The sequence below is a fragment of the Emys orbicularis genome, chromosome 12 (assembly GCF_028017835.1).
Source record: "Emys orbicularis isolate rEmyOrb1 chromosome 12, rEmyOrb1.hap1, whole genome shotgun sequence".
NCBI classification, from domain to species: Eukaryota; Metazoa; Chordata; order Testudines; family Emydidae; genus Emys; species Emys orbicularis.
In genome coordinates, this window is record NC_088694.1 from 53,517,396 (window position 1) to 53,528,405 (window position 11,010).

The 11,010-nt window shown below is 40.6% G+C and overlaps 1 pseudogene; it reads left to right on the forward strand.

The window, feature by feature from the left end:
* Positions 1-5,657: 5,657 nt before the first annotated feature.
* Positions 5,658-6,616, forward strand: LOC135887065 (olfactory receptor 6M1-like; annotated as a pseudogene).
* Positions 6,617-11,010: the final 4,394 nt, after the last annotated feature.

Below are 11,010 nucleotides of genomic sequence, written 5' to 3' on the forward strand. Positions count from 1 at the left end.
CATGCTTCCAAACAGATACAAGAAAAGCAACAGAAAGATAATGGAAGGGCATGAATCAATCCACTAATCTGTAGCCCAATTTTGTGTAATACTCCTTCCTTCACGTGTATTTTTTATGAATAAATGTTCAGCCAATTCTATTATTCAAGGAAATAATTAGAATAATTAAACCTTCCTTTAAAGTGCTGAACTGTCACCCACTTGAGATCAATGTGCAATTATCCAGAGAACAAACACTGCATTGATAGTACCAGATCAAGTTTCCTTCAGGCCACACCAATTTCAGCAAGACTCAGGTACCAAATATCTGTTAGGCACTTTTTTCTCTTCGTTCCTATGGTTTCTGAGGACGTCACAGCACCCTTGCATAGTAGGAAAACATTATCTTTAATTTTTATAGCTAGGGAACTTAGACAATGGTTAGAATAAATGAATTGCCCAAGGTCAGACAAGCAATCTCTGGCCGTGCTAGGATTTAAAGTCAGGTTTCCTGAGTCCAAGTATTGCTCAAAGATCCAGTGGACCAGGACCACAGGATGTATGGGGAAATATTCAATAGCCTCATATCTCTAATGTCAGATTTCAGACCTTCATCATTTCTTTCAGTATCTGTAGAAGGTTAGTCACATTATGGAGATTTCTCAGATACAGAACGAATCTCCAGAGAGAGATTCTTCAGCGGCAGTTCCTGCTGGTTAGCAGACATGCCTGGGATGTGAAAGACACCGGATCAACTCCCAGGCCATATAGTGTTTGGAATCTGCATCTCCCATGGTCCAAGACATTATCCAAACCATAGGCCTCTAGGATCAGAGCTGGTTTGTCTCTTGAATTGACTAATAACACTACCCTGAACAGAGAAACACTTTCATAATAAATGTCAAAATATCTAGGTTTTATTCTGATGCAGAATGAGAACACATTTCCCACCAGCTCCCCTCCCCCGTTTTCAATGCCATTGTACCAGATTAACTAAACGTTTCAGACACTCAACATTTTACATTGTTTTTCTGATTCACCAGTGTGATTCTGTGAGAAAAAAATATTTTCACACTTACACTTGAAAGATAGAACACAAATAATTAATCCCCCAAAAGGAAGCACTGAAGTAAAAACACCTTAGGCTTTGGCTTGGTTTTGCTGCTTAAAATTAAATATCCTCCCTTCACTCCTACAGGACACATTTTGGCTGATGAATCTTGTGGAAATCCTTCTTTCTTGTTCCAGGAAAAAAACGTCCCTCTGCAGCCCCCACTGCCTCCTAGAATCACACCTGGGCACGGGGGTCAGAATTCACGGACAGAATATAACATCCTGTACTGAGTGAAGCACACAGCTCCGTGAAGCAAATTGCCCCATAGTGATGTTCTTGGGATTGAGATCTGTGCTGAATCAGAGAGCGTAGCAACCTCTCCTGAGCCCTCCTCCCTATTCTTTGCAGTACAGCACAACCTAAAACTATCCCCTGACACTTGTAGACTCCTAGAAATGTAGGCGTGGAAGGGACCTTGAGGGGTCATCTAATGCAGCTCCCAGCGCAGAGGCAGAGCCACATAAACCTAGACCAGTGGTTCCCAAACTTTAACAACCTGTGAACCCCTTTCACTAAAATGTCAAGTCTCACGAACCCCCTCCTAAAAATGAATATTTCCAGGGATTTTCTCCTTTACCTGAGTATAAATGATAAAAGCAGTGATCTTGGAAATATAAAATTTGTTTTTATTACATTCTTATTACACACTAATTATGATTAATTATTATTTATCATTACAGTATTTTTATTACGTTATGAAAACGGCAACACTCTGCCAAGGTCTCACTTTCACAGCTTGTATCACTTTGAATAAGCCTGTTATAAGACAAGGCTCCTATGTTTCATCAAGGGGTATCAGATGTGAAACAGCATGAAGGTATTTAAGAAGCCAACTCAAAGAGTTCCTCCTACAAAAGTACTCAGGTCTTGAGCAGTCCAGGCAAACAACGCACGCTACAACAAAGCTTAAACTTGTTCTTCATACTAATTTTAAAAACAACATTAGCTGCCTATTTAATTTTAAAAACAGCAAAAAATACCCACCTCCCTTTCCATTTCTTATAAGGAGTCTTGAAGTTTAAATCTCCTCAATCTGATAGATGTGCTTGTTTTGATCTGCTTAGGTCTTGGAAGTCCAGGGGCTCCGGGCCGCTGGCCCCATGCTGCCAAGGGTTCCTAGGCACAGCTCTGTCTGCCATTAGGGATTTTTTTCCCCGAGAACCCTCTGTAACATTTTGCGAACCCCCAGGGGTTCACGCACCCCAGTTTGGGAACCACTGACCTAGACCATCCCTCACAGGTGTTTGTCCAACTGTTCTTTAAAACCCCAGTGACTGGGATTCCAGACCCACCCTTGGACGCCAATTCTAGAATGTAACTATCATCGTAATTGGAATGTTTTTCCTAATATCTAACCTGAATCTCCCTTTCTGAAAATTAAGCCCTTTACTTCTTGTCCTACCTTTAGTAGACATAGAGAAGAATTCACCATGGTCCTTGTGATAACAGCCCGTAACAGATTGGAAGAGTGCTCTAAGGTGCACCCCACTCTTCTCAAGAGCCATTTTCAAATATCTCCCCCCATAGGTCAAGTTTTCTCAACCTTTTATCACTTTTGTTGCTCTCCTCTGGACTCTTTCCAATTTATCCACCTCTCTCCTAACATGTGGTGGTCAGAACCGGACACGGTACTCCAGCTGAGGCCTCACCAGTGCAAGTAGAGTGGGACAATTACCTCCAATTTCTCAGATACAGCTCTCCCGTTATTACGCCCCAGAGTGATGATATCCGTTTTAGCAACTGCATCACATTATTAACTCATGTTCAGTTTGTGATTTACTATTAGCCCCAGATACTTTTCAGCATTTCTACCCCCTAGCTAGTCACTCCTCATTTTGTAGTTGTGCATTTGATTTTTCCTTCCTAAATGAAGTACTTTGCACTAGTCTTCACTGAATTTCATCTTGTTGAATTCAGAACAATTTTCTCATTTGTCAAGGTTGTTTTGAATTCTAATCCTGTCCCCCAAAGCACTTGCAAAGCATCAAAGCTTGGTGTCATCTGCAAATTTTATAGACACACTTTCTACTCCATTATACAAGTCAGTGAAAATAATCCCAGCACATCCCTCATCCCACGCCGCTTCCCGCAGCCTGCATTGGCCTGGAGCGGCAAACCGCGGCCAGTGGGAGCCGTGATCAGCTGAACCTGCAGATGCGGCAGGTAAACAAAACGGCCCGGCCCGGCCCACCAGTGTGCTTACCCTGGCGGGCCATGTGCCAAAGGCTGCCGATCCCTGTTTTAGAATATGATCAATAGAAAGGTTTTCAAAAAGGGCAAAGAACTTCATGCATGTTTAAGAATAATATTTTTCAGTTTCCTTTCACAGCATGATTCTAAACTTTGATGGAAATAATCATGAAAAAAAGGAAAAATTGGGAAAATCAAAAAATCTGAATTAATCACCCAATTATGCCTTAATAGTTTATGGTAGAATTTTCAAAGATCCCTATGGAATGTGAGCACCTAAATCCCAGTGAAAGATCATGGGAACTCTGCATCTAACTGCCTTAGTCTTCTTAAAAATCTTAGAGTTAAAGTTGATCATTTTTGTGTTCAATTTGATCATGCAACTCAGGTTGTCCTAGGAGATTTCTTGCCTCTGGCAATTTCCCACTGGTGTTGCAAGACCTCAGATGAAAACATCACACTTTCAAAATGTTATTTATAGAGTGGATGAAGGCAAAGACTTTCTCCAGATGAACAGAGAAGGAGAAATTCTGAGAGAGCAACACAGACAGAGAGAGATTTTCAGAGAAAGAGAGAGGTGTTTTCTTTTGCTTTTCTAAATGACAGCATTCATTGCTCAGCCAGTCTGGAAAGGGAAAGATATGAAACTATGGTATGGCTATTCCTATGCTTGTCCCATGGTTCATAATTCATAGATTAAAAGGCTAGAACATTGTGATCATCTACGCTGGTCTCCTTTATAACACAGGCCATAGAAATTCCTGGTAAGATTCCCTAGAGCAGATATTTGAGATAAAAACATTCAATCTTCATTTAAAAATGGTCAGCGATGGAGACTCCACCATAACCCTTGGCAAGTTGTTCCAATTGTTAATTATCCTCCCTCTTAAAAATTCCAACTTATTTCCAGAGTGAATGTGTCTTGTTTCAATTTCCATCCACTGGATCATGTTATGCGTTTGTCTGCCAGAGGGAAGAGCCCACTTGCTTCCCAAGTTTGTACTTTAGACTCAAACCAAGTCACCCCTTACACTTCTCTTTCTTAAGATAGATACAACACTTTGAGTCTATAGGGCTTATTCAAATGGGTTTTTAGCTACTGCATTAGTTATGTCACTGCTGTAGAAAAGCGGTACAAGGAAAGTTTTTGAAAGGTAGCTGTAATGGTGGAGCAATAGAAGATAGCAGTGAAGTTGAGTCTATTTAGATTATTGTAGAAAAGATTCAGAGATGAACCACAAGAATGACTGAAGGTTTGGAAAGCATTCCTTCTATAAGGTGCCACAGGACTCTGTCATTCCTTAGAGTGTTACACTTAAGGAGCACAAAATTCTCAGCTGAACAGAGAGAAACTTAAAGGGTAACTTGATCCTAGTCTGTAAGTATCTACATGGAGAACAAACATTTCAGTGTAGCAGAAAAGGGTATAACAAGGATAGATGACTTGAAGTCAAAGCTAGAGAAATTCAGAGTGGAATTGAGGTGCGCATTTTTGTCTAGTGAGGGGAATTAACCATCTGAAGAAGTGTGTTGGGGGATATTCCAGCGCTGTTAATATTTAAATCAAGATTAGGTGCTTTTCTAATAGATGGGCTCTCATTCAAAAGGCATTATTTTGGGGCAGTTAAATGGCTGAAGTTATACAGGAGGTCAGACTAGATGACCATAGATTCCAGGGCCAGAAGAGACCACTATGATGAGTATGTTGTAAAAAAAATCTCCAAAAGAATCTATACCGCTGCATGCTCAGACTCAGAGGCTTGGGCTCCTGGATGGCTGATTTGGATTTTTTTTTAATTTATTTAAAGGGTCATCGGTTGTCTCCAGAGGACAGAGGGAACTGGATCAAAGAGATTATTCAGGGAGCTGGACCCTGATCAGGAAGGGAATCGCTGCCAGACTCTGATAAAATCTGGCTTTATTAGTGGCGTGAAAATAGAAGGTGACCGATGCTCTATGTCTATATTTATGTTTGGTCAGGCTAAATACAAGATTACCGTTTTTTCAAACACAGAACTCAGAGACACAGTTTGTCAGTGGGATTTAAAATGACCTGCAGGGCACTTGAAATAGAATTAGGAAAAAAAACACATCCTTTATTTACCTGAAAGTGCCAGGAGAGGAACAGCAGAGGTGTAAAAGGGCTGTAGTACCAAATTTGGGCTGCTGGTGTTGAAAAACAGTGTGTTCCCAGGGAGGAGCACCTTGTGTCAACAAGATAGGAGATTAACAGAAGAGTTATTAGGTAAAATCCTATGTCATATTCTATGGACAGAGTCAGAAGATTACAAGCTTCCATCTAGTTTTAATATCCAAGAATCTGTGAAAATGGCATGCTATTATTTCACTGTTACTTCTTCTACAGACAAGGCTGATGTTGGACATGAAGGAAAGAAATGAAACGGTTGTGTCTGAATTCATCCTACTGGGATTTTCCAGCCTTGGTAAGAAACTGCAAATTTTCCTCTTCCTTGTTCTTCTCCTCACCTACCTGTTCACAGTAACAGGGAACGTGGTCATCATTTTCATAGTGTGGGTGGATCGCCGACTCCACTCTCCCATGTACTTTTTCATCGCCAATTTGTCCTTCTTGGAAATCTGGTTCACCTCGGTCACGAGCCCTAAACTGATGCTAAACTTTCTCTCAGTCAGCAGAACCATTTCATTGAATGGCTGCATGGCCCAGACCTTCTTCTATTTCACTCTTGGGGCTACGGAGTTCACCCTTTTAGTGGTCATGTCCTTTGATCGCTATGTTGCCATCTGCCTTTGCAATACACCACCATCATGAATCGGAGACTCTGCCTCCAACTGGTCCTTGGTTCATGGGTGGGAAGTTTTACGGTTATGAGTTTACGGATGGTCCTGATTTCGAAGCTGAGATTCTGTGGGCCGAATGTGATCAACCATTTCTTTTGTGACAACAAACCCCTTTTCCAACTCTCCTGCACTGACACCAGTGGGGTTAAGAGGGTGGATTCCATTATGATCTCAACTGTAGTCCTGAGTTCATTATGTTTAACCATGTTGTCTTATGGAACCATCTTCTTCTCTATTCTGCGAATGCCAACAGCCACAGGCAGACAGAAAGCTTTTGCAACCTGTGCCTCCCATGTCACAGCTTTAGCAGTTGTCTATGGAAGCTACATTATTTTGTACACCATTCATTCAGGCAATTCCTCTTTGCATCTTACCAAAGGGGTGGCTCTGCTGAACACCGTACTGTACCCTTTCCTCAACCCCTTTATCTACAGCCTCAGAAACAAGACTGTCAAACTCGCCCTGAGAGAAGCCTTTAGTCGGGGAACAGCAAAGTTATTCCCCAATCTATGACATGCTTCTGTATAGACACAATCAAAGCAACCAAAAGACAATGAATGGGCGGGAGCCAATCTGCTAGACAAATTATGTGTAATGATCCTTTCTCCATCTGTATGCTCTCTAAATAAACGGTCAGTGCATTCTGTTTTTCATGGAAATAATTAGAATAATTAAGTCGTTCTTCAAAGTGCTAAGCTGTCGGACAATTGAGATCAATGCAAATCATAGAACAAACTCTTCATTGATAGAAGCAGAGCGAGCTCCCTTCAGGACTCGGGTACCAAGTCTATGTCAGGCTCTAATGTTGTCTGCATTACTGTAGTTTCTGAGCCCTTCACTACACCCTGAGGGCATAGAAGAGCACTGTCCATATTTGTTACACTGATAGAGAACTGAGTGTTTGAGTGATGAAACTTCTTGAAGTCATTTTCTCTTGCGAGACAAAAAGGTCCCTGCTGTCCAGCACTTCCCAGCACCTAGGGTGACCAGATGTCCCGATTTTATAGGGACAGTCCTGATTTTTCAGTCTTTTTCTTATATAGGCTCCTATTACTTCCCACCCCCGTCCCGATTTTTCACATTTGCTGTCTGGTCACCCTACCAGCACCACACGGGGGCATCGAGGGCAGTGTAGACTCAAAGACAATAGCATCATCTACTGAGTCAGGCATACTGCTTCCTGAAGCACATTGTATCTTAGAGATGTTCATGGGTACTGGCACCAGTGCTGATTCAGAGAGGAAAGTACCCCATTCTAGCCCCCGAAACCTGTTTTTTGTAGCATATCACAACCTAGCATTTCACCCTCAGGTTAATAAAAAGCAAGAAATGTGGGGCTTGAAAGAACATCGGGAGGTCGTATAACCCATCTGCCTGTGCTGTGGCACAAAGGAACAGACCATCCCACTCTGATATTTGTCCAACTAGTTATAAAACCTCGAATGATGGGGATTCCACAACCTTCCTTCAGAAGCCGATTTTCGAGCTGAACTACGCTTGCACTCAGAATGTTTTCCTAATATCTAACCTAAATCTCCCTCGCTCCAGATTAAGCCCATTACTTCACGCCCTCCTTCTATGAACATGGACAACAAACTTACAGGTTTTGAAAATTCATGTTGGTTTCATTGACGTGTATTTGCCAATATTTTTTTGGAAAAAATCAAAATGTTTCATTGCAGCATTTTCCACATTAAATGTTTCAGTTTTTGAGCACAAAGCAACAATTTGTTTCAAAATATCCTTTACACTTATTTAAAAAAAATAGAAAACATTTTAACAGTCACAGTTAAAAACTATACATTTCAATTTTGTCCTTGACCCAAAAGCAATGCATACTATTTTTTATATTTTGCTTTCACCAAACCTTTTTTCATTAATTTTTGGTTCAACATGAACCTATTTTTCATTTTAAAGTGCTAGCTAACCACACTGTTATACTCTCAAACAAACACTACTTTGCCATTCCACCTACAATCTTTATTTTAGAACATGATCAATAGAAAGATTTGCAAAAGGGTTAAAGAACTTTATGAGTGGTTAAGAGTGATATTTTCCATTTCCTTTCACAGCATCAATCCAAACTTTGATGGAAACTATAATTGAAAAAAATCAAAATATGTGAAACTCAAAAAGCTGAATAAATCATCCAGTTCTGCCTTATCTGTTTATGGTGGGATTTTCAAAGATTCCTAAGAGATTTGAGCACCTAAATCCCATGAAAAGCTCATGGGAGCTCTGCACCTCACTCCCTTAAGCGTTTTGAAAAACTTAGCCTTAAAGATGACCATTTTTGTGTTCAATTTGAGCATGCATCTCAGGTTGTCCTAGGAGATTTCTTGCCTCTGGTAATTTCCCATTGGTGTTGTGAGTCTTTAGATGAAATCATAGCACTTTCAAAACCTTATTTATAAAGTGGGTGAAGGCAAAGACTTTTCTTCAGCTGCACAGAAAAGGAGAGATGCTGAGAGAGCAACAGAGACAGACAGAAACTCAGAGAAAGAGAGACGTCTTTTCTGTTTCATTTCTGAATGACAGCATCCATTGCTCAGCCAGTCTGTAAAGGTAAAGATATGAAAGCATGGTATGGCTACTCCTATCCTTTGATCCATGGGTCATAAATTCATAGCTTAGAAGGCCAGAAAGTACCATTGTGATTATCTGGTCTGTCCTTCTCTATGATACAGACCATGGAACTTCCCAGTAAAAATTCCTAGAGCAGATTGTTTAGAAAAAAAAATCTTGATTTAAAAATTGTCAGTGATGGATACTCCATCACAACCCTCAGTAAGTTCTTCCTACTCTTAATTATCTTCAGTCTTTAAAATTTACTCCTTATTTCCAGTCTCAAATTCTTCTAGCTTCTACTTTCAGCCAATGGGTCTTGTTATACCTGACTCTGCTAGGTGGATGAGCCCATTTACTCGCAAAATAGGTACTCCGGACTGTAACCAAATCATCCCTTAAACATCTCTTTTTTAAAGCTAGGTACAATGAGCTCCTTGAGTCAATCACTATAAGGTTTGTGTAAGTCAGTCTTCAGCTACTGCATTTCTCATGTCACTGTGGTAGCAAAGGGCTATAAAAGAAGAATTTAGCAAGGTGAACTATAGAATATAGTAGTGAAATTCAATCTATTTAGCTTATTGAAGAAAAGGTTCAGAGATGACTTGATCATGGGTTCAATTGCCTACATGGAGAAGAGATTTCTGACAGGTGACGACTTTTTAGTGAGGCAGAAGCTGAAGATAGACAAATTCAAACTGGGAGTAAGATGCACATTTTTAAGGGTGAGAATTATTGACTATTGGGATAATTTACGTAGGGATGTGGTGTATGTTCTGTTACTTGAAGTCTTTAAATTGAGTTTAAAGGTCTTTCTGAAAGATATCCTCTACTTAACCTCAAATTGTGGGCTGAATGGAGAAATGACTAGATACAGTTCTATGACTTATGTGATGCTGAGAGCAGAATAGATCTGTGTTTCTCAGTTGATGAGTCTTGTCCTCTGGGGGGTGGTGCCATGCAAGGCAACAGAGAGCTTATGAAGCACTGAAAATTTTTATTATAATTCTCAGCAAAGAAAATTAAATTTCCAGGATAAACTTGGAGTGGTGAAAACTTTCAAAGTTACTGAGATCAGATGTGGGAGTTGAATTCAGTAGGGTTATCATTGTTATCCTTGACAGCACTTTTACTCTTTATACTTAATGGAATGGGATTGTGAACAGTTTTACTTTGATTGATGATTCACCAGCTTTAAAAGGCGGAAAGACATTGCTCCAGGTGACCCATAAGTGTGCAGATGGGATTATGTTCAATCGAAATTCCAATGTATGAGACATGGATATGGGATGTCTTTAGCAAAATTGACTCTGAAAAAGACCCAGAGTCATTCTGAATAATCAGTTGCACATCAGCTTACAGCAAGGTGATGTGGCCAAAAAGTCTAATGCAACTCTTGGGTGTGAAAACAGGGAAACCTTGAGAATCTCCAGGGGTTATTTTTCCTTTGTATTTGCCACTGATGCAACGACTGCTGGAATCCTCTGCCCAATTCTGGGGGAGGGATAGCTCAGTGGTTTGAGCACTGGCCTGGTTAAACCCAGGGTTGTGAGTTCAATCCTTGAGGGGGCCACTTAGGGATCTGGGGCAAAAATCAGTACTTGGCCCTGCTAGTGAAGGCAGGGGGCTGGACTCAATGACCTTTCAGGGTCCTTTCCAGTTCTATGAGATAGCTATCTCTCTCTCTCTATATATATATATATATTTATATTCTAGTGTTCTCAGTTGGGGAAGGATGCTAATAAATGGGCAAGGGTTCAGAGATGAAGCAGGAGAACGATAAAAGCTTTGGAAAACGTTACGTATTGTGACAGACGGAAGGAACTCAATATAATTATCTTAACAAAGAGAAGTTTAAAATGTAACTTGTTCACAGTCTATAAGTAGCTACTTGGAGAACAACTATTTCAATCAATCAGAAAAATGTATAACAAGACCAAACGTCTGGAAGTCAAAGATAGAAAGATTCAGATTGGGCCTAAGATGCACTTTTACTGAGAGGAAATAACCATTTGAACAACTCGCCAAGGGCTGTGGTGGATTCTCCATCACTAGCAACATTTAAATGAAGATGGGATGTTTCCCCACAAGATAGGCTATAGTTAAAAGGCATTTTTGGGGGGAAGTTGAATGGCAGGAGTTATACAGGCAGTCAGATGAGGTGATCACAAAGGTCCCTTCTGTCCCAGGAATCCATGAATTCCTGGTGGAATTATGTGGCAAGACAAAAACACAAAAGAACATGTGCTGCTGGGTGCTCAGAGACACTGAGACTTGGACTCCTGGATACCATGCTCTTATTTTCACTGTAACTCTTTCCACAGACAACGCTGATGTTAGAC